The sequence below is a fragment of the Chiloscyllium punctatum genome, chromosome 1 (assembly GCF_047496795.1).
Source record: "Chiloscyllium punctatum isolate Juve2018m chromosome 1, sChiPun1.3, whole genome shotgun sequence".
In the NCBI taxonomy this organism is placed as follows: Eukaryota; Metazoa; Chordata; class Chondrichthyes; order Orectolobiformes; family Hemiscylliidae; genus Chiloscyllium; species Chiloscyllium punctatum.
In genome coordinates, this window is record NC_092739.1 from 53,690,063 (window position 1) to 53,714,414 (window position 24,352).

General features: G+C 40.2%; 1 protein-coding gene across 5 annotated transcripts in view; it reads right to left on the bottom strand.

The window, feature by feature from the left end:
• Positions 1–24,352, bottom strand: part of kcnip4a (potassium voltage-gated channel interacting protein 4a) — a 1,126,071-nt gene that overhangs the window by 190,879 nt on the left and 910,840 nt on the right. The gene's annotated exons all lie outside the window — the stretch shown is intronic.

Consider the following 24,352-nt stretch of genomic DNA (forward strand, 5'->3'; position numbering starts at 1 on the left):
AACTTTTGCTTTGTATTGTCAGCTGTGGCTCAATGCAGTAAGACAATTGTGGTTCAAATTCTAATCCAAATTTTCCCACAAAAATGAAGTCTGACAGCCCATAGCTGTATTAAGAAACTGTTAAATCAGTGACATTCAGTTGGGATGTTACACCAATGTATTATTTATCCATTGAGTTTTACATAAAAATCCCTTAGCACTATTTTTGTTGAAGTGTAGAGAACTTATCCTGGCAGCCCAGTCCTCACTTTCCCCTTGGCTAGTATTTTTCTCAATGATAAAAAAGAAAACTCTCCTACTTCTCAGCTATAAAAATATAGGTCACTACCAAAAGAGATGCAGAAGAATGACACATTTTTAGAGCAACAAAATGATTGGAGCTGTACACACAGATAGTTCAATAGATAGGGCAATTACAGATGGAAAAGATAGATGGAAATTCCTTGAGGAAATTAATGATTCAACTGCTACAAATTTGACAGAATTTCTTAATGCCAATGAACATATCTTTAATTTTAAGCATGATACAGTTATGTGTGAGACTGTCCTATCAGATCATATGCTAAGGTTGAGGAAGTACAAGTAGCAGCCAGCAGAGATTCAACTACATGGCACAATTTCTCAAGGTCAAAGATACAAGTAACCACGCAGTACAAAATGTGTAAATGATTTACATAACTCACAATGAACACTTCTCATTTTTGAGTTAAGCATGTATGTCTTAATTTCAGCACACTCAGAGAGCAGGAGTTCCACTAATCCCAAGGGAACAACTAGTTCAGAAACAATCTGTTTTTAATTAATCAGCAGAAGGTTTCATTGGGCTTGCTAAACTCTTGGGAAAACTGAAAAAGAAGACAAAATCTATTGGCATTATAACAGTTCATGTGGAAGACTACACCCCCACTTAATTTTTCAAACAATATCCAAACAACCCACAGATTCTGACATTCATAAACCTAGATTCATGCTTTCCCAAATGTTTTATAGTCCACACATAGTTCTTCCTTAACGCAATGGTTGTGTTCTTATGCAACACTGTGTTATTGAAAAATCACGCTTTAGAAACAATGCTTAAAGTATTGGTGATATAATCGTGTTACAGTCAGCATATGTTTTTAAAGTTCATGCTTTAGAAACAGTGTGTCCAAATCATCAATAGTGTTATAGTGAAGTTGTGTCAATGAAGCACGTTATAGCAGAACAACCTGTCACGGGCTCTGGCAGTTTACGTAGCTTAATATTCTCTTCCAGTGAGATTTTTCCAAAATAAATCGAAACCAACACTTTTTGAAAGTATGGTTATTAGAAGTACATGTATTTCCACAGCCTTTCAAATGAACCAATTTTCACAGTCCTCAAAAAAAAACCTTCTTAGCAACTCCACCATTGGAGGAATGAAATACCATTTTTAAATGTATTTCATTACAAAGGATGGACAAAAAATATCAAAACTTAAAATACATTCACACTCATTCGTATTTTATTGTTAACGACACAATTTTGCCAAATTGTGTCATACTAATACTCAGGTATTCAAATCAAGGTTAAATTCTATAAAAAAGCATCAGTAATTGCACTGTTTTCTGTTTCCAGCTTTATAAATAATCTTCAAGTGTTAGGATTGTTATATTAAACTTCATTGGAATGGTGTGGCCTTCTCATCTTTGGAATTTTCCACAAAGGTTGAAGGCTTATGATCAGTATATACCATCATTTCCTAGTATCTGTGTTAGACATAAACATCAATAAGTCAAAGAAGTAGTAATCCTAGGTTGTATTTTTCCACTCTGGGGTATTTATTCTGTTGTCAATTTAGGTTTTAGAAAAATATTTCACTGGCCTCTCCATACTATCATAACAAGATTGTACATCCACACAGTTTACTAGCATCAATTGTCTACCTTGAAGGTTTTAGTGAAATTTGGGGCAACAATATTGATTCTTTGATCAAAATTGCTTTCAGACTTTCAAAAAATGCTAAGAACACATGTGACAATAGTACCTTGGCTTTCTTTAGGAGCAAAGGCATCAGTGCAGCAGCTATAGTGCTAATGCTCAAAACCAGCTGAGGAAGAAACCACACATTCCCAAAAACCACACAATTTCTTCTTTAGTCTTAGGGACAGGTAGTGCCATATGATGTTCTTGACAGTACTTATCTTTTCCCAATTCTATGCCCTAAGATGATTGCCCACTCTTTGCAAGCTCTGTTGGCAGCTTTTGTTTCCCAATCCAACAACTGTAATTGTTTGAACAGAGCTTCTAGTTGCTTCAAATATTCCTTTCAAGTGTCACTATAAATGAACACATAACCAAAGAAAACTGTTAAGAACACTGGCTACCATTTGGTTTATTAGCGTCTAGAAAGTTGCCAGGTTATTTTATAGCCAGAACGTACCAGTCAGCATTTGAAAAATTCATCTGGTTTGACAAAAGTTGATTTTTTCTTTGGAGTTGGGTGTTAAACAAGCTTGCCAGTATCCTTTTAACAAACAAAAACAGAAAACACTGGCAAAACTCAGCATGTCTGGCAACATCTGTGGTAAGAAATGTTAATACTTTGAGTCATCATAACTGATAGCAGCTAGGAAAAAAATCTAGCTTATGGTGAAGAAAAGGATGGGGGTGAGGGAGGGAGAGGTGAGCAGATAGATGGAGATCAAATCCAGAGAGAGGAAGATAAGAAAGGGGTAGATAAACAAGGGATATACTGATGTTTGGTTTGGTTTTTAGTAAAGGTCCGTGCAATTCATTAACACCTATTAAGCAGTTCCTCTGAAACTGGTATGGATTTAGGGGGTGGGTTTAATTGTATGTTGCAGCTTTTCCATTAGCTAGCATGTGTGGCATGTTTTACAGAAATATACCATAACTTTCTGAAGACCTGGCCAGTAGAAAAGCTTGGACTTCCAAATTCTGTCATGTCCTGCCATAAGGATTTCATGGATGATCCCCAATATTCTTGATAAAATTTGGGTGTTACAGTGATGTGATGAACTATAATTTACTCTTCATTCATAGGTCCATTAGGAGGTCTCCATTTCCTCATCAGAATCTTATTTTTCATACAGTAGCATTCTGGAACTCATTTAGCTTCAACTTCAGCTTGAGCTGATTGGGATATTTTTCTCAATTCAGCTGCGTTAAAAAAACTTATCGAATGCTATATTTGTCAAAATCCCCAATGAATGTTTCTGATAACCAAATATCTGTCTAAAAAATTGTTACAGACTTACTTGAATAAAATGGAAATAAGCTGTAAGCAACTTCAGGGAAGCCAGACCAGTGTTCACAGATTGAGGATATGGGTAAAAAGAAGAAATTGACTGGTCTGAAAATCCAGGACACTAAAAGGAAATAAACAACTTGTTTCATTCGAGCAACCATCTTCCAGAATACACATTCATAAAATTGAAGGTCTCCCAGATAAGACTATGGGATCATGACCTGAGTTGCGAAGGAAAATTTCATCTGGAAAGGAAATTCAGCACTTTAAAGATCCTCCGGATAAGGTAATGGACTAACTATTGCATTTAGCAGGAGTGACATCCTCTGCGAAGGATATCCAAGAGATAAAAGATCCTCCAACAGAGCAGTGATTTACAGAGATCAAAATCAAAGACAACAATTCTCCAGATGAAGACCAATCTTTAAAGTCTGAAGAGAACATACTTCAAACAAATTGTGAAACCTTCAGACTGCCTGAATTTATCAAGTCAAAGGTGTGTGAGGAGATGGTGTAGCATTAAATGTGAAAGTGCTTATACTTCCAAATGTATACATGTTATATATAGGAAGAAAGAAGATTGCCGTGGGGTGGGGTGGGGAGTAGGGGCAGTGATGTTCCATCAAATAATACAAGGTACACATCTCTTAACATTGAGACTCTTTTGTTGTTCTATGCTATACCACTTAATTTTGGATAGGCCTATAGACTCACGATTCATGGTCACACTCTGCATCAGCCATACACCTCCAGTGATTGATACCATAACATGCCATATAGAATGATGGAATAGATGACTGTGGACATGGCAGAAACAAATGGATGGTGAAGAGATGAAAATGGCCAATTTTATGAAGGTGGAAGTACAAAGTTAAGGAAGAGAAAAAGGGGTGCTTAGTACAGCATAGGACAGGAAAGAATAAGACATCCAGGTTGTGAGCAGTTATAATCAGTCAGAGAAAATGACTTGAGAGGGTGATAGAATCTGTGACAACGTTGTGGGAACCTGAAACATTCACTTCAATTATACTACTTTTAGTTGAAGGCTTCTGCAGCTCATTGAAGAATGGATGTTACAAAACCCAACTACAATAGTGTACGCAATGCCAACAAGTTTGGAATCTTTTATCAACCTGCTCAGATATGTCATAACAGCCCTCTGGAACAGGTGAGGCCTGAACTCAGGACTCCTAACTCACAGGTAGGGATACTACCACTGCACCACAGGAACCATTCACAAGCAGTTGGAAAATTTATCACTAAAGAACTTTTTAAACATTTTCAGAGCTATGATATATGGGCAATCTTGAAAGAAAACCAAACATTTGATGGATGTTACATTTTGTTTTTAAACAACTTTGTGTCAATTACCTTCATTGAATACTAAGCAAGTCTGGAGTGTTACAGAGAATTCTGATATAATGGAATATTGTCAGACAGCTAGGTGGCAGCACATTACCTCTGTTTAAATCGCAATCTTCAAATTGATAAATGGGGTTTATTTACCAGTGAAAATCTGATCTCATTTTTGTTTGGAATATAAAAGATTCGGTACACTTGAGGGCAAACATATTTTGTCTTGTTTGTATGTATGCTTTAGGTCAATATATAAAAATCATAAAAGAAAATTACAGTATTCCTTCTGACACAGAACAGCTATCAAACAACTAAATTAGTATCATTTACAGGGATTAGTAAAGCAGAGAAATGATTCACTGTTATCACCAATTAAAATATTTCTAGTCAGTACTTCATAAATATGATAAACAGTTTTGTTATGGTTTTAAGCACATTTAATTACAAGGTAAAGTTAGTGTACTTGAAGTTCACGTTATATGTCACTCTCTAATATCAGACAGATATTCTATGCAAACAGTGTGGGCTTCGTAAACTTCAGACAAAAACATTAGTTATCTGTACTTCCACAGAGATGGTGAGTAGCAATAAAAATTCCGAGATGCCTTTGATAGCCATTATACCTGTAATTTGCATGGACAACTGAGAGCTCTGTTAAAATGAAATCACTTATAGTTTCAAAACAATTCAAATTCAAAATTACAAATTTAGTTTTAGGTATAATGACGCTCGACAGATAGTAGTGGGGAACAAGAAAATGGCTGAGGAACTGAATAGTTACTTTCCTTCAGTCTTCACGGTAGAAGACATGAATAATATCACAAAAATTCCCAAAGTGAGGGGGAAGAGCTCAGTATGGTGGCCATCACCAAGGAGAAAGTGCTAGAAAAAAACTGATGGCTTGAAGGTGGATAAATCACCTGGACCTGATGGACTACACCCCAGAGTTCTAAGAGAGACAGCTGAAGAGATAGTGGAGGTGTTAATGGTGATCTTTCAGGAATAGCTAGAATCAGAGATGCTCTCAGAGGACTGGAAAATTGCTAATGAGACATCCCTGCTTAAAAGGGAGTGAAGCAAAAGACAGAAAATTACCGATCAATTAGCCTAACCTTGGTCATGGGTGAGATACTGGAATCCATTGTGAAGGATGAGATTTCTGAATACTTGGAAGTGCATGGTAAAATAGGGCAAGATCAGCATGATTTCCTCAGGGGGAGGTCATACCTGATAAGTCTTCTGGAATTCTTTGAAGTAACAAGCATGTTAGACCAAGGAGAACCAATGGATGTTATCTATCCAGACTTAAAGATAAGGTGCCACACAGGAGTCGACTGAGTAAGATGAGGACCCATGGTGTTAGAGGCAAGGTGCTAGTATGAATAGAAGATTGGTTATCTGGTAGAAAGCAGTCGGTCGGGGATAGGAGGGTCCTTCTCAGGATGGCAGCTGGTGACAAGTGGTGTTCCACAGGCTCAGTGTTGGGACCACAACTTTTCACATCATACATTAACAGTTAAGTTTGTAGATGATAGAAAGGTAGGTAGAGGGACAGGTAGCATTGAGGAAGTGGGGAGGCTGCAGAAGGATTTGGATAGGTTAGGGCAGTGGGCAAAGTAGTGGCAGATGGAGTACAACGTGGGAAAGTGAGGTCATGCACTTTGGTAGGAAGAATAGATGCATAGACTATTTTCTAAATGGGGAGGAAATTTAGAAGTGTGAAGTGCAAAGAGACTTGGGAGTTTTACGTTGAGGATTCTCTTAAGGTAAACTTGCAGGTTGAGTCAATAGTTAGGAAGGCAAATGCAATGATGGCATTTATTTTGAGAGAACTTGAACATAAAAGTAGGGATGTACTTCTGAGGCTCTGTAAGGCTCTGATCAGATGACATTGAGAGTATTGTGTGCAGTTTTGGGCCCCATATCTCAGGAAGGATGTACTGGCCTTGCAGCAGGTTCAGAGGATGTTCACAAGAATGGTCGCAGGAATGAAAAGCTTAACATATGAGGAATGTTTAAGGACTCCTGGTCTGTACTCAATGGAGTTCAGAAGGATGAAGTGGGGGAGGGGGTGGGGGGAGGTGGTCTAATTGAAACTTAAAGAATATTGAAAGGCCTGGACAGAGTGGATGTTGGGAAAATGTTTCCATTGGTAGGATAGACTAGGACCCGAGGGTACAGCCTTATAGTAAAGGGAAGACCTTTTAGAACAGAGATAAGGAGAAATGTCTTCAGCCAAAGAGTGGTGAATCTATGGAATTAATTGCCACAGAAGGTTGTGGAGACCAGATCATTGTGAATATTTAAGACTGAGATAAAAAGGTTCTTGTGTATCAAAGGGATCAAGGGTTACATGGAGAAAGCAGGAGAATAGGGTTGGGAAACTTATTAGTCATGATTGAATGGCTGACCAGATTCGATGGGTTGAATGGCCTGATTTCTGCTCCTATGTCTTATGGTCTTACAATCTTTGTTGGATATTATCCTCCCAGACTACCATGGGCTGAAATTTCCCTTCACAATTCAGTTAGTTCCCATCTCTGCAAACCCAGAAATCCATAACAAACTAAAATGGAACAACAAGTACCATGACAACAAACTAATTAGAAAGGCACTCACAAAGGAAGGAACCTCACACAGATGAACAGCCAACAACAATATGCATGTGTACCGTTAAGTGATCAGCATGGTTTAATGTGACTAGGAGACAGTAAGGACTGCAGATATGAGAAGTCAGAGTCATTAAAGATGTGAAGCTGGAAGAGCACAGCAGGTCAGATATGATCTAAAGACTGTGCAATGCATACATATGCAGAGATTGGCAATGGATGAGAACTGTTCAGCAAATAACTCAGTTAACTCAAAAAATACATAATAATACGTGCAATTTTTGTATTGTACGATAAAGATGAACCAATGTGTCTCCTGGCTTTCCTTTGTCATATGAGCTCCACCATGATGATATCGTATCTCTTGTTTGAGGGGTCAATCACAAGAGGGCACAGTTTTAGGCTGAGCAGCAAGAGATTCAGAGGGAGTTGAGATCTCTGAAGTCGGTAGAGCATGTGAATGAAATAGACAAGAAGACATATGGGACATGTCCTTTCATCAGTTGTGGCATAGAGTATAAGAGCAAGGAGGTAAGGTTGGAGTTGCACAGAGCATTGGTTGTGCCACAGCTGGAGTACTGTGTGCAGTTCTGGTCAACTCACCACAGGAAGGATTTGATAGCATTAGAGGAGCACAGAGATGGTTCATCAGGATGTTGCCAGGGATGGATAAATTGAGCTATAAGGAAAGACAAGATAGGCTTGGATTGTTTTCTTCAGAGAAGAGACAGCTGAGGGTGATATGGTTGAGGTGTCTAAGATTATGAGGGGCATGCAAAGGGTGAATAGAGACCTTGGTTCAGAGGTCAAACATGAGATGGCACAGTGTTAGGGTAAGGAGCAGGAGATTCAGAGGGTATTTGAGAAAATAAAACTTTTTCATTCAGATGGTGGTGTGAATCTGGAATGCACTGCACTACCTTACAAACTTTAAGAAAAAATTGGATGTGCACTTGAAATATCATGACATTCAATAATATGGGACAAGTGCAGGAAATTGAGATTTGCACGCCTTTGGTGGTAGTTATTGTCGGTGCAAAAGGTGCTGAAGGGCCTTTTTTGCACTGTATGACTTTGTGAGGTACTGACTGGAGTCTGCTAACTTGCAGCCAGTTTCAAAAATCAAATTACAGATACGACTGCCTCCAATATTTGATATCCCTCCACCCACCCCATAACCTCTCATACCCTAAGTCTCAACTTATGTCCCCCACATAATCTTAAAGTCAAGCTGGTAACCCTCCATATAATCCTTTATGTTTTCTCTACCAACATTTTCCCTTCAACACATCTCTGGCCCTTTGTAGCTCCTGCGCAAACATTGTGTCAAGTAACAGCAACCGATGCCTCTTTGTCTACTGCCTTATATGTATTATACCAGCTCATTTAGTATCCACCATTCTGAGGAACCATGTCAAGATGAATCATGTGAATTTTCAGTATCTATTACAGACTTTTTTATGTATACACTGTCATTCATCAAAACATATATATTTTAATCATTTATAAGCATAAACCTTTTATTCAAGTGTATCATCTCCTATGCATTAGAATTTATTGTCCTACTTCAAACACTTTAATCTCTGCCTCCATCGTTTTTGCTGAGAACTAGTTCATAGACTTTGCTGCACATGCAGTGTGTGCACCGTGTAAATGGATGGCACATTTTACTGGAGTCAGATTGACATAGTTCATGGAACTTATAAACTCTACGATGTGGCCACAGGCCCTTTGGCCCAGCAAGTCCACACCAACCCTCCTAAGTGTATCCCACCCAGACCCATTCTCCTACCCCTATTACTCTACACATAACCTCCACATCCCTGAACACTATGGTCGATTCAGCATGGCCAATTCACCTAAACCTGCATATCTTTGGTTTATGGGAGGAAACTGGAGCATCTGGAGGAAATCCATTGTGCTAGCGTTTTGCAAGATACATGTCGCCTTGCCTGAGGCGTGCTGACCTGCAGGGCAAGCTGCCTGGTTGTGTGCCAGCACTAATTGGCATAGTGATGCATGGGTGGTATGAGCGTGAAGGTAGGTGCTAATGAGAGGACGTGAGCAGCGCTCAGTCCAGAGTGTCTGCAAAGTGTCCCTGTTGCAGCTTTTCAAATCTAATCGTCAGTGCACTTTGTGGTGCAGGTCCATGCTTCATGGGTGGTTCAGTGCATTTGGTAAGATAGCAATCTGAGTATTAATGATGATGAGAGTTGGGTCAATAATAAGTCATTTAACAAGCAATAATTGAATGCTGATGTAGTTGTGTTGGTGGGACAGTGCCCAGAGTGCCAACAAGGTCAAAAATTGTCCTCCCACATTCATGGGAATGGCCTGGTAAACTCTGGACTCGATTACATGTTGACCATGCGGGTTCTTTCATGGCTCGATGTTCCTGGTCAGTGTAGATGCTCAATCAAAGTGGCTGAACGTGCATTGAGTTAATTTGACAAATGCAGGGATGACAACTGAAGAGCAGTGAACATCGTTCGCAATACATGGACTCCGGGAATAATGGGATGTCATTTCCCAGCAGGGAGTCAGAGTATTTCCTAATGTCAAATTCGGCACATTAGGTCTGGTGGAAAGAGCAGTCCAAACATTAAAGGCCATCTTAACAACAGCCTACAGCGTCACTTAATGCCAAACTGTCCCAGTTCCTATTCGATTTTAGGACCACCATCATACAACGACAGGGATAGCTCCATCAGAGTTGCTGATGAGGAGAAGACTCTACACCAAGTTAAACCTAATATTCCCGACCTGAGAGAGAAGGGTGAGATGCAGCAGGAATGCCAATGCCAGCCACATGATTCTCCTAAGCGAGAGGGTCAGTTCACTTCAGAGGATGAAGTTTGGTGTTGAAATCACAAAAATGGTCCTTTATGGGTGAAGGGAAGTAAAGTGGGGACAGAAACAAAGGACACTGAGGAGAAAAGTGGAAGTCGAAGACAGAGGGACCAAAGATGAAAGGACCACATTTCACAATGATTCTACAAGGGCAATAAATGTCAAAATAAGAGCCTGAAGGCTCTGTGTCTCAATGTGAGGTGGATGAATTAACAAACAATTATTAATGAATATGGTGTAATTGGGATCAAAGAGACCTGGCTCCAGGGTGACCGAGGACGAGAACTCAACATTCAGGGTTATTTCATTTTCAGGAAAGATAGACAGAAAGGAAAGGGAGGTGGGGGAGCATTGTTGGTTAAGGAGTAGATTAACATAATAGTAAGGGATTAGCACTGATGATGTAAAATCAGTATGGGTGGAATTGCTGAACACCTTGATGAAAAAGACATAAGTGGGAGTTGTGTACAGATCACTAAACAGTGATGTTGGAGACTGTAGCAAATAGGAAATTAGAAATGCATGTCCTAAAGGTACAACAGTTATTATGGGTGACTTCAATCTACATATTGATTGGACTAACCAAACTGGTAGCATTGCAATGGAGAAGAACTTCCTGGAATGCATGAAAGATGGTTTCCTCAACCAATATGTTGCAAAGCCAGCTAGAGTACAAGCCATCCTAGACAGGGTATTGTGTAAGGAGAGGCTATTAATTAGCAACATGGTGGTGCGAGAGCCTTTGGGGAAAAGTGACCATAATATGGCAGAATTCTTCATTAAGATGGAGAGTGAAAGAATTAAATCTGAAACTAGGGTCTTGAATGTTAAAAAAGCTAACCTTGATGGTTAGCTTTAGCTAGGATAAGCTGGCTAAGAAAATCTAAGGGGTTGACAGTGGATAGACATATAAAGAACATATGGATGAACTTCAACAACTCTACAACCCTGTCTGGTATAAGAGTAAAACAGGGAAGGTGGCTCAACCATGGCCAACAAGGGAAATAAGGGATAGTGTTACAGCCAAAGAGGAGGCATGTAAATTGGCCAGAAAAAGCAGGAAACCTGAGGACTGGGAGAAATTTAAAATCCAGCAGAGGAGGACAAAGCATTTAATTCAGAAAGGGAAAATAGAATATGAAAGTAAGATTGCAGAAAAGATAAAAACTGACTGCAAAAGCTTCTCTAGATATGTGAAGAGGAAAAGACTGATGAAGACAAATGCAAGTTAGAATCAAATGAATTCCTAATGGCCAACAAAGAGGTGGCAGAGCAGGTGAACAAATACGTTGGATCTGTTTTCACTAGGGAGGGCACAAATAAACTTCAGGAAATGCTAGGGGTCAGATGGTCAAGCATGATGGAGGAACTGAAGGAAATTCTTATTAGCTAGCAAATGGAATTGGGGAATTTGATGGAATTAAAAACCATTAAGTCCCCAGAGATTGATGCTCTGCACCCCAGAATAGCTAAGGAAGTGAACTTAGAAATAGCAGATGCGTTAGTGATCATTTTCCAGCATCTGTAGATTCTGGAAGAGTTCCAATGGACTGGAAGTGAGCTAATGTAACTCCATTCTTTAAAAAAGGAGGGAGAGAGAAAATTGGGAATTGTAGGCCAGTGAGCTTAACATCAGTGGTGGAGAAAATGCTGGAGTCAATCATCAAGGATTTAATAACTGAGCTTTTGGAAAATGGTGACGGAATCAGTCCTAGTCAGCATGGATTCAGTAAAGGAAAATCATGCTTGAAGAATCTTCTAGAATTTGTTGAGAATGTGACTAGTAGTGTGGACAACAATGAATTAGTAGATGTTGTATATCTGGACTTCCAAAAGGCTTTTGACAATGTTTCACACAAGAGATTCGTAAGGAAAATTCAAGCTCATGGTATCGGAGGTAATGTATTGACATAGATCGAGAACTCATTGGCAGACAGGGAGGAGAGAGTTGGAATAAACATCTGTTGGAGTGACAGGCAGTGATGAGTGGGGTACTGCAGAGTTCAGTGCTGGGACGCCGACTCTTCACAATATACATTAATGATTTGGATGAAGGAATTGAATGCAATATCTCCAAATTTGCAGATAACTCTAAGCTGGGTGGCAGTATGTGCTGTGAGGATGATGCTAAGGGCTGGAGGTGACTTGAAGAGACTGGCTGAGTGGGCAAACACTTGGCAAAAGCAATAGGACGTGGATAAATGTGAGGTAGCAAAAACAGGAAGGCAGATTATGGTGTGAATAGTAGCAGTTTAGGAAAAAGTGAGGTGCAACGAGACTTGGGTGTCATGTTGGGACAGTCGCTGAAGGTTGGTATCCAGGTTCAGCAGACAGTGAGGAAAGCTAATGGCATGCTGGCCTTCATAATGAGAGGATTTGAGCATCAGAGTAAGAATGTCTTGTTGCAGTTATACAGGGCCTTGGTGAGGTCACATTTTGAGTTTTATGTGCAGTTTTGGTCTCCTAGTCTGAGGAAGGACATTCTTACCATTGAGGGAGTCCAGTGAAGGTTCACCAGACTGATTCCGGGATGGCAGAACTGACATTGAGGAAAGACTGGATTGATTCAGCTTGTAATCAGTGGAAATTTAGAAGAATGAGGGGGGATCTCTTGGAATTGTATAAAATCCTGACGGGACTGGACAGGCTAGAGGTGGGAAGAATGTTCCTGGTGTTGGGAAAGTCCAGAACGAGGGGTCATGGTCTAAGAATAAGGATAGGCCATTCAGGAATGAGATGAGGAAGAATTTCTTCACTCAGCGAGCTGTCATCATATTGAATTCTGTCCCACAGGAAGCTATTGGGGCCAGTTCATTAGATGTATTAGAGAAGGAGCTGGGAATGGCCCTTGCAGATAAAAGGGATCAAGGGGTATGGGGAGAGGGTGGGACTGGGATACCAGAATTGCACAATCAGCTGTCATCATATTGAATGGCGGTGCAGGCTCAAAGGGCCGAATGGCCTACTTTAGCACCTATTTTCTATGTTTCTATGTTTGGCGCACGGACAAGTCCCATGACTTACAATGTTTGGGTAGGTGATACAGTCCTGAACAAATGCATGGATCACCTAAAAGCTATTACCTTGCAAACAGTGCAGAGGCAAAACATACCTGGCCCCTCAGAACAGCCAGAAGGTCTGTCAGAAACTGTGGGTTCTCCTCCTCTGTCTAGGGTGGAGGAAACTGCAGAATCTGAGATGCATGCAGCCTCGTTACTGTTACAGCTGGAAAAAAGATGAGGAAACTCTCCCAAGCAGATCCAGTTGCAAGAGATAGGCTATGGCCCAGTACATGCTGCCCATGTCAGAACCCGAGTCAGAGGAACCGTACTTGGGGTGAAAATATTGCTGGAAAACTCACAAGGGAAAGACCAGGCCTTTGTCCCCAGACTTTGGGGGGGATGGATGTAGTGATTGGTGATTATGAGATCTTTGATTGGGGTTATTAACCTAGGCCAATCTGGAAGCCCTGGCTGACCAATATTAACAGGGGAATTGCCCTTTGATGTGAAGGGCAGTGCTTGTCACTGGCCACTCGGGTGTTTTTCCTATCTTCCTGGTGGTGGAAATTGAATAAAGATTTGTGCACTTTGTGTCCTTCACTGTGTTTTACACCTGTGCACACACACACCATGGGTGCTGGGGATAAAATAAGCACTACCGCACTTAGGCAGTAGTGTGGGGGTGTAAAAAAAAAGGAGAAGAAAAAAAAGAAAAAAAAGACGAAAAAAATTAACAGGGGAATTGCCCTTTGATGTGAAGGGCAGTGCTTGTCACTGGCCACTCGGGTGTTTTTCATATCTTCCTGGTGGTGGAAATTGAATAAAGATTCGTACACCTTGTGTCTCTCACTGTGTCTCACACCTGCACACACACGCCATTGGTGCTGGGGAAAAATAAGCACTACCGCAGTTAGGCGGGAGTGTGGGGGTAAGAAAAAAAGAAAAAAAAAAAGGAGCGTAGCATTGCCTTTTGTGAAGGGCACTGCTTGTCACTGGCCACTCGGGTGTTTTCCTTTTGGGAAAAAAAGTTAACAGGGGAATTCAGAATGTCCTCAGTTCAGGTGACTGACTTTGAGCTGACTGACAATTGGCAGTGTACTGTGCATGTGTAAATAAAGGGTGACTGTGATGGGATACCAGCCTCTGTGCAGTTATTTTGTCCCCTCGATTGGCAACTCACTGCTGCCTACTGAAAAACTTGCCACTTCAGTTTGTAAAAGAGTAAACAAGTAAAAGATGTTGATGAAGCCAAAAATCCCACCATGGTCCATGTTACACTTTTCTTTTTAAGATTCTGTCCTTTAACTCTGTTTTTCCTTTCTCTGTCCATGATTTTGGTCTGTTGCACATTTACACATTTACAAAATACATATTTTGGTCTGTTTTTCAAATAATAGCTTGAGAGATTAAAACATAGATGTTTTCAATTTACAAATGCTTCCTTTCCACATTCTCGAACTCTAAATACATTCCCCTCTGGACTAATCCCATCTACTTGCTTATGGTCCATATCCCTCTATTCCCTACCTGTACATGTGTCTAAATACCTCTTAAAAGTTGTTCATGTATCTGCTTTTACCAGCTCCCCTGCAGCACATTCCACACACCAACTACCCTCAGTGTAAATCTCGCACATCTTGTTTAAACTTTCCCCCTCTCACTATAAACCTATGTCCCCTAGTATTTGACATTTCAATCCTAGGAAAAAGGTTCTGACTATCTACCCAATCTATCCTCTCATAATTTTCTGTACTTCTACAAATATTATACGTCCACCTACAACACTCATGTAGTTGATCTAATTTAAATTCTGACATGGATTAATTTTCAGCCACATATCATCGCATATATATTAAAAATTACACTGGTTACTAAATGCATGCTGCATCCGAGATCAGATGGAATACACTCCTCCTTCTGACTCATTCTCCTCCTAACGAGTAATTGGTAAACATCACACTGTCAGGGCATTATCTAGCTAAAACAAATAGATTTGTTTGCAGGTAAACTAATTAGAATTGCTGGGGCATATGCATGGAAAAATATTGACAGAGCTGGCTAAAACGTAATTTTCTTAAATTTGTGTTTTGTGTTGTTTGCTATGCAATTCAGATATTGCACAATACAGTCTTCATAGACTGAAAGTCTTTCAACAGAATGATATGGCCTGCTTTATTACTACATAGGTCCAAAACACCCAAGTGCCAATTTTAAACTATTTCGTGAACTCAAGATATTGATCTTCAGAACATAATGATCTTTCATGGAATGAACTGAGTTAAAGATATCGATCTGCAGTATATATTCTAGGCAAGAAGTCACTGAAGAACAGGCTGTCAATCAATCAAGTTGAAAGACACTATGATACTTCTTGCAATCCATATTTATGAGAATTACAATTGTTCCATAAGCAAAAAATATTTTGAATTCCTCCCGGATCAAAACACCAGTGACTGACTCAGCTGAGCTATAAAGCATTTGTCTGTGTTGCTGTCCGCTTGAGTCAAAAACACAATGCAGAACATTCATGGGGGACGTTCATCTTGGGTGGCAGCAATAAAGTAAATTAAAACAGAAATGAAGTGGAAATGGAAATCAGATTGAGTGTAAACCCAGCTGACAGTTGCTATCATTACTTTTGTGTTCCCACCCAAGTCAAACTTCAACCTTCCTAAGGATGTAATTTGACATGCTTTTATACTTAATCATAGAAGGAGGCCATTTGCCCAACAGGTTTGTTACTGGCTCATTGACAGAGTAGTTGCGGTATTTTTACATCTGTGCATTTTGTGCATAAGCCTTTCAGTTCTTTCAAGCACCTGCCTTTTAAAATCATTTATGAAATCAACAGCCATCAATCTTTCAGGTGCAGTATCCCAGAAACTAATGACTTTTAAGTGATAACATTTCCCTAATCTCCATACTTGATGTTTTTCCATTGATTTCAAATCAATGTCACATACCTATTAATCCACTTGTCAGATGGGATAAATTTTACTATTCATTTGAACAAAATCTCATATAATTTTGAAATGTCTCAAAAGTCACTTCCTAACATTTTCTGCTCAATATTAAACAGTTCTAACTTTTAAAAGCTTTTCCCATCACTGATGAACCACATCCCTGATAATATCTCGGTAAACTGCAAATGAATTATTTCTAATCCCTTTACATTTGCCTTGAATTGGGGTACCCAGAATTGTCCATAGGACTCCAGTCCAGGCCTAATGACTGATTTATAAAAGTTCTAGCACAATCACTTTCATTTTCCTATTTTATTCTTCTACTTAATGTTAGCTCAAGTAGACCATTTGTTTTTTGTTTTAACTACATTATCAACTTACAATGTAACCACTAAGAATTTGCTGTATATGGATACAAAGGTATGTGATCTATTATTTTCAAAATCATGCCCTTCATTGTACGCAATAGCAAAGTATATTGTTATATGTTTTATATGTATTTATATAAATATAAAATGTACATATTTATCTATTTGCTGTACTTCCCCAATTTGTATAGTTTCACACTTTTCCCCATTTAACTCCATCTCCCATTAAATTATTCTGTTGAAATAATCATGAGATGGTAACTATCCTCATTATGTTTTCCTACTTTTCCAAGTTTTGTATTACCTGGAATGTTAATGATGCTGCTTCCAACACCCAGGATTACAAAAGTGCAAAAGGTACTGAATCAAAATCAAAGGGGCACCACTGAAAACTATTCCCAGATCTGAGTGTATTGATCACGATCACTTTCCACTTAATAGCATAGGATTCTATTTTCTCAAAGGTTTTCTGTGTTACAGTTTATCAACCTTTTCTGCTGCCTCATGGAAAAAATCCTATTAAGTTAGACATGATTTACCTTTGACAAGTCTCTGCTGACTTTTCTTGACTTTGGACATTGCTAACTAAGTCAGCACTGATTACCCATTCCAATTGTCCTGGAGAATGTGGAGGTGAGCTGCTTTTTTGAACCAAGACAGGCTAGGGGTTGAAGCTGCATGCACAGAAATGTTGAGAAGAAAGTTCCAGGAATTTGACTCAGTGACAGTGAAAGAATGATAATATTCTTTCAACTTAGAATGGTGTGTGGCTTAGGTGGGACCTTGAGGTGGTGACATTCCCATGTATCTGCTGCCCTCTCCTCTGGGTGATAACCGCTATGAGTTTGGGGAGGTTGCTGTCTAAGAAACCTAGGGAAGTGGCTGCAATGCCTCATGTCAATGGGACACACAGCTGTTACTGAGGATCAGTGATGAAGGGAGTGAATGTTGAAGATGGTAGATGGAGAGCAAGTCATGTGAACTGTGTTATGCTGGATTGTGTCAAGCTTTTTGAGTGTTGTCGGAATTGCACTCATCTAAATGAATAGAAAGTATTCTATCAAACTCTTGACTTTTGCTTTGTGGACAGTGGACAGGGTTTGGAGCATCAGGAGGTGAGTTACCCATTACAAAATTCCTTGCCTCTGACCTGCTGTTATAACCACAATATGTCTATGGCTGGCCAGGTTAAGTTTCTGGTTAGTGGTAATGTCCAAAATGTTGATAACGGGAGATTCAGAAATGGCCATGATCTTGAGGATCAAGAGGTGGCCAGATTCTCTCTTCTCTGGGGAGTCAATAAGTGAGTTACTCACTACATTAGTCCTAAGCTCTGATCTGCTCTTGTAGCCACTGTTTATGTGGCACATGCAGTTGAGTTTCTGGACAATCAACCTTAAAGATGCTGATAGTGAGCAATCCAGTGATGATAATGCTATTGAATGTCAAGGGGTGCTTCTTTGAGATGGTCATGCCCGACACTTTGGGACAGGACATATCCAGAGATGGTGATGGTACTGTTTGGGACATTATCTGTAAGGTATGATTCCTTGAATATGACGATGTCAGACTCTTGCTTGACTGGTCTGTGAGACAGCTCTTCCAATTTCAGCACTAATCCCCAGATGATGGTAAGCTGGACTTTGCTTGGTCCACAGGACTGTTTCTGCCATTGTATTTTCCAGTGCCTAGGTCAATGTTAGGTGGTCCATTTGGTTTCATTTTTTTGTTGAGACTTTGTTCTGATTGATACAACTTAGTGGCTTAATAGGCCATCTCAGAGGGCAGTTGAGAGATAACCATATTGTTATGAATCTGGAGTCACATGTAGTCCAGACCAGGTACAGATGGCAGATTCCTTTTCCTGAAGGACATCAGTGATTCAGATGGGTTTTTGTGACAATTAATTCATAGCCATTGGTAGATCTTCAATCTCAGTTTTTTTGTTATATAGAATTTAATGGTAGGATTTGAACCTGGGTCTCCCAAGCATTAGCTGAGTTTCTGGATTCATAGTCTAGCGATAGTATCACTACGCCATTGCCTCCTTTGAATTAGTTTTTTAAAAATTGACAATGGTCAGAGAACATTTTCACTTCTGACCTAGTGATGGAACAAAGTCAATGATGAGACAACTGAGGCAACTGAAGATGGCTGGGCCTAGGACTCTACCCTGAGAAACCTCTGCAGTGACACTCTAGGACTGAGATAAATGGCTTTCAACAATCACAAACAACGTCCTTTGAGTTAGGTATGACTCCAACCAGTGGAGTCCTGATTCCCATTGACTTCAGTTTACTCAAGCTCCTTGATACTCCACTCAATGAAATGCTGCCTTGATGTCAAGGTCTGCAATATTGGGACGTTTCCTGAGTAATAGGTTTCATTGGTTTTCTGTTTATGACAGCATTAGATTCCAAGAAATATGCTGTGAAATGTGACCTGAGGTTGTTATGGAGGTGAAGAGCTAAGATGTATAGGGTAAACATAGGGGTGGAATGATGGTGCAGTGGTTCGCACTGCTATCTCACAGCAACAAAGACCTGGGTTCCCTTCCATCCTTGGGGGCTACCTTTGTGGAGTTTGCACGTTCTCCCTGTGTCTGTGTATGCTTCCTCCCATAGTCCAATGATGTGCAGGTTAGGTAGATTAGAGATGGTAAATGCAAGGTTACAGGAATAGGGTGGGGAGTTTGGTCTCGGTGGGATGCTCTTGGTCCAGACCCGATTGACCAAGTGGTCTCTTTTTGCACTGTAGGGATTCTATAATTCTATAAACAGAAAGCTAATTGAAGTGCTATTGAATCAGCATGTGTTTTTTGTTTGGCAGTTCAGACTCACTAAAACTCTGTGTGAGTCAGCAAACAAGGTTCTCTCTGAATGGAATCATTTTGCATTTGTAATGAACCTAGGACTCTAAGAATAGGGTTACTGCATGTTTGGACACTTGGAAAGAATAGAGAGCTGAAGACAGAAAGGGTGAGTGATTGTAGATTGGACAAGACCGATTGCTGTTGTTTCAGTTTTCCAGATCCCTTATAGGGAATTGGAGGAGGGAGTGTCTGGGAATTTCATGCCTTCGGAATTGTCATGACCCAGATGAATGAGGTCCACCTTGGTAATGGTTATTTTGCCCAGGGACATCAGACAGTATTGAGCAATTCATCAATGTAACTCAAGGGCCAAACTGATTAAATGGGGAGTGAGGGTCTTACACAGTGATGGCCAAATTTCAAAAACTCTTGTAAAGTTATGCCTCTAGGAGGATTGTAAGATTATGCACTAAAAATGGTTTCCAACAACTTATGCATCACAATTAATGGCAGGCTGCCTGATTTGATGTTTTCCCATTCAACTTTATCCTGTACTGTGAAGGTTTCCCCTTTTATTGGCATTAAGCTCAAAATAGGTGGTTAATTGCTCTTCAGCTAATGACTAAAATGATCTTTTTCCCTAGTTTAGCAATTTTACTATTGATATTTTCTGGTCTCTTTCTGTAATTATTTTGAAGTGAACTATATTGCAATTGCAGTTAGCTAGATTATCTCTGACTGTGACACATTCCACTTGTGCTTCATTTGCCTAAACCAGTTCCAAAATCATTCCTTTCCTTGTTGGAACGGAGGTAAATTGAATGAAAAAGTTCTTTTGAGTGCATATCCGAAATGTTCCCCATTTCCAACTCTATCAGTACGTTTCCTCAGTCTATTCTAGGTTATTTAAAGTTTCCTAATGCTACCACTCAACTTTTGTAACATGTCTTAAACATTTGCTGCAAATTTGCTATCTGCCTTCTCTTCACCACTTAGAGCTCTATTCTTTAAAAAAAGCCCAGGAATAAACAGTTCTCCACCTTTGTTCCTCAACTCAAGCTAAATATATTCAGCTTTCAAAGGTTTATAAATACTTTCTATTTAGAAGTGTACTGTCTTCCTGAATCAATACTGCTGGTATTCCTCCTTATCTTTATTTTTCTATCATGCATACTAGGAATTCATTTCTGGTCTTGTTTGAGCCAAATCTCTGTTAATACAACCACATTGTAACCTCACTTAGCAATGTGTGTCTGCAGCTCATTAACCTTATAGTTACACTATGGGCATGACAGATATTCTCAACATACAAACAAAACAACTATTGTCAGTTAAGGTAGGAATAATTGGAGCAGTGCCCAGTTACTTACTAGCCAGGACATTACAAATTTACAAAAAACTGCTTACATTTTACAGACTGCAGTTTTGATGTTGGTGTTCAATAGGCACGAACACTTTGTGACTTAAATCTAATTATTTTCAGCTTACCTTGTACATATCAAATGGTTGGCATATCTGAAGACTACTACAATGTGTACTTTAATCTTCAACTTGAAGTGCTACATTAAAACATTCAGCATTAGAGATTTGAATAGTATCAAAATTATAGAAATCATAAAATCATATAGATTGCACCTAGAATGCCAGTACTAAAAGCTGGCATGATAGAAATTTGTCTCCACCTGTTTTTGGATGTGGAGGTCATGATTCACAAATAACCTACACCTATTGCCATACAGCAGGCAACACATACACTTCACATTGCCTCCTTATGTACCTGCTCATAGCATTGGACTGATTGCCTCTGCACTGCTGAATGTCTGAGTGCTCATAGGTCTCTTAGAGGGGATCTGTTCTTAACATTATGTTTCAATTCTGAGGAAGGGAAATGGGACATAGGACAGCCAAAGATTGAGGTATGGACTTTGCAAGCCTTATGATGGATACAGACAGAATAAGATAAAGCATGATCTTTATTTCTTCAGGGATTTGGAGAACGACAGGGAAGCAGGAGGTGGTAAAATGGTGCCCACAGAACATCTTTCCCAGCATGAGGCACTGTATGGGCATTGATGGAAGTGGCTAGGCATTCTGGCTCCCTTAGCTCTGCTTTCAGCCATGTTCCAGATCTGAATTTTGCTTCTGAACTTCTGGTATCACAAAGTAATATTGGTGATAGCTAATCTGCAATGTGTATTAATTAATGTTTTCATTGAATCTAACAGAAAATTGTTGGAGTTGTGTATATAAATGTGCTGTTGTTTCACTATTGTCCATTTTCTGCCAGGGACCGAGACCAATTTCATCCTTAAAATAAATCATGGGTTTGATTTTACACAACACCAATAGTTGGGAAAGCTAATGCATCAAACCATAAAAGACATTTCTATGACATTGGCAGATCACCTATTGCCTGGCCTGCCCTATCCAGCTTACCTTGCTAAATGTACCAGAGAATGGGTCAGGTGGGCATCCAAACCGAGGACCACTGAATCCTTTAAGTTGGCATTGAAGGGTCTCACCTCACTGCTGCTCAGATTTAATGAGCTGCAGGAGAGGCCAGTGTAATACTCAGCCTAGTAGTTTGACTATCTGGCCTGCTTGCCAGTTCGAAAAGGATGAGGGCTCTCTGTGATCGCTGACATGATCCTTGAGAACTTGTCCTCAATGTCCTTGTTCCTGATGCAGGTCTGCCAGCCTCTGATTGGCTAGAAGCTCAAACAGGTAGAACTTGATCCTGAAGAGGGGCTGAACTCTCATCTCAAAACAACTAAAGGCCAAAAAAATAAAATGGCACAAGTCAGTCAAGCAGAGCAGGGCCACCGCTGTTCTGACTCACTGGGGTAGCACACTTGGAATCAAGTCCCACTATTTCTGGAGTTGTCACAAAAGTTGAAGATTTTATAAGGTTCACAAACCTTGTCAATTTACCCAACTTTCAGACCTAGAGTGATACAAAGCATGGTCTATGCTAAATAAATTTAAAATGAAATTGTATTACAAGTAATTAGACTCCCTCTACAAGCAAATAGTTATAAACCATACTAATTAAAACTCTAATCCTCTTATAAACTCTCCCTTTCTCATACACACACAAACAAGCAAGGTAAACTAGTTTATAGACAGAGGAATAAAATTGGAAAGGTAGCCCATTTTTATTTGTACTGCTTCTATGTTTGAGATGGTCTTTATAACTCTTCTGCTGCTGGTCAACATGCTGCTTCTGGATGCTTCCATTGGTTGGTAAGAGACACAATTGTTTGGAGAGGAATTTCTTAAGTGTGTACAAGACAATTTTCTGATTCAGTATGTGGATGTACCTACTAGAGATGGTGCAAAATTTGACCTATTCTTGGGAAATAAGGCAGGGCAGGTGACTGAGGTGTCAGTGGGGGTGCACTTTGGGGCCAGTGACCGTAATTCTATTTGTTTTAAAATAGTGATGGAAAAGGATAGACCAGTTCTAAAAGTTGAAGTTCTAAATTGGAGAAAGGCCAATTTTGACGGTATTAGGCAAGAACTTTCGAAAGCTGATTGGAGGCAGATGTTTGCAGGTAAAGGGACGGCTGGAAAATGGGAAGCCTTCAGAAATGAGATAACAAGAATCCAGAGAAAGTATATTCCTGTCAGGGTGAAAGGGAAGGCTGGTAGGTATAGGGAATCCTGGATGACTAAAGAAATTGAGCGTTTGGTTAAGAAAAAGAAGGAAGCATATGTCAGGAATAGAGAGGATAGATCGAGTGAATCGTTAGAAGAGTATAAAGGCAGTAGGAGTATACTTAAGAGAGAAATCAGGAGGGCAAAACGGGGACATGAGATAGCTTTGGCAAATAGAATTAAGGAGAATCCAAAGGGTTTTTATAAACATATTAAAAACAAAAGGGTAACTAGGGAGAGAATAGGTCCCCTCAAAGATCAGCAAGGCGGCCTTTGAGTGGAGCCACAGAAAATGGGGGAGATACTAAATGAATATTTTGCATCAGTATTTACTGTGGAAAAGGATATGGAAGATAAAGACTGTAGGGAAATAGATGGTGACATCTTGCAAAATGTCCAGATTACAGAGGAGGAAGTGCTGGATGTCTTGAAACAGTTAAAAGTGGATAAATCCCCAGTACCTGATCAGGTGTACCCGAGAACTCTGTGGGAAGCTAGAAAAGTGATTGCTGGGCCTCTTGCTGAGATATTTGTATCATCGATAGTCACAGGTGAGGTGCAGGAAGACTGGAGGTTGGCAAACGTGGTGCCACTGTTTAAGAAAGGCGGTAAAGACAAGCCAGGGAACTATAGACATTTAAGAGGCAATTGGATGGGTATATGAATAGGAAGGGTTTGGAGGGATATGGGCTGGGTGCTGGCAGGTGGGACTGGATTGGGTTGGGATATCTGGTCGGCATGGACGGATTGGACTGAAGGGTCTGTCTCCATGCTGTGCATCTCTATGACTCTATGACTCTAAGGTAGACAGGCAGTGGGCTAGAAGAACACAGAAAGCCAGATAGCACCAGGAGGTGAAGAAGTTGACATTTCGGGTGTAACTCTTATCGAGTCATAGAGATGTACAGCATGGAAACAGACCCTTCGGTCCAACCCATCCACACCGACCAGATATCCCAACCCAATCTAGTCCCACCTGCCAACACCCGGCCCATATCCCTCCAAATCCTTCCTATTTATATACCCATCCAATTGCCTCTTACATGTTGTTCCTCTAATTTTCAGTTTGATTCATTATGAAGGTAACTGGGGGTTATACCTTCCCCTGCAACTAGAAAAGATGCAAAACCTGCCAGTACACAACCCCCCCTCACCTCCATCCTGGGCCTTAAACAGTCCTTCCAGGTGAGACAGGTTCACCTGCCTCTCTTCCATCCTAGTTTACTGCATCAGGTGCTCCCAATATGGTCTTCTCTACATCGAGGAGAGTGTACGTAAATTTAGGGAACGGTTCACCGAGCATTTCAGCCAGGCCCGCAGGGGCCTACCAGACCTCCCAGTCACCGCCCATTTTAATTCCCCTTCCCACTCCCTTTCTGATATGACCACCCTTGGCCTCCTCCATTGCCACAATGAACCAAACTGCAAATTGAAGAATCTTCCGCCTGGCACCTTAAAGCCAGGAGTCTCAACATTGAGTTCTCCAGTTTCAAATAATCTTCTTTC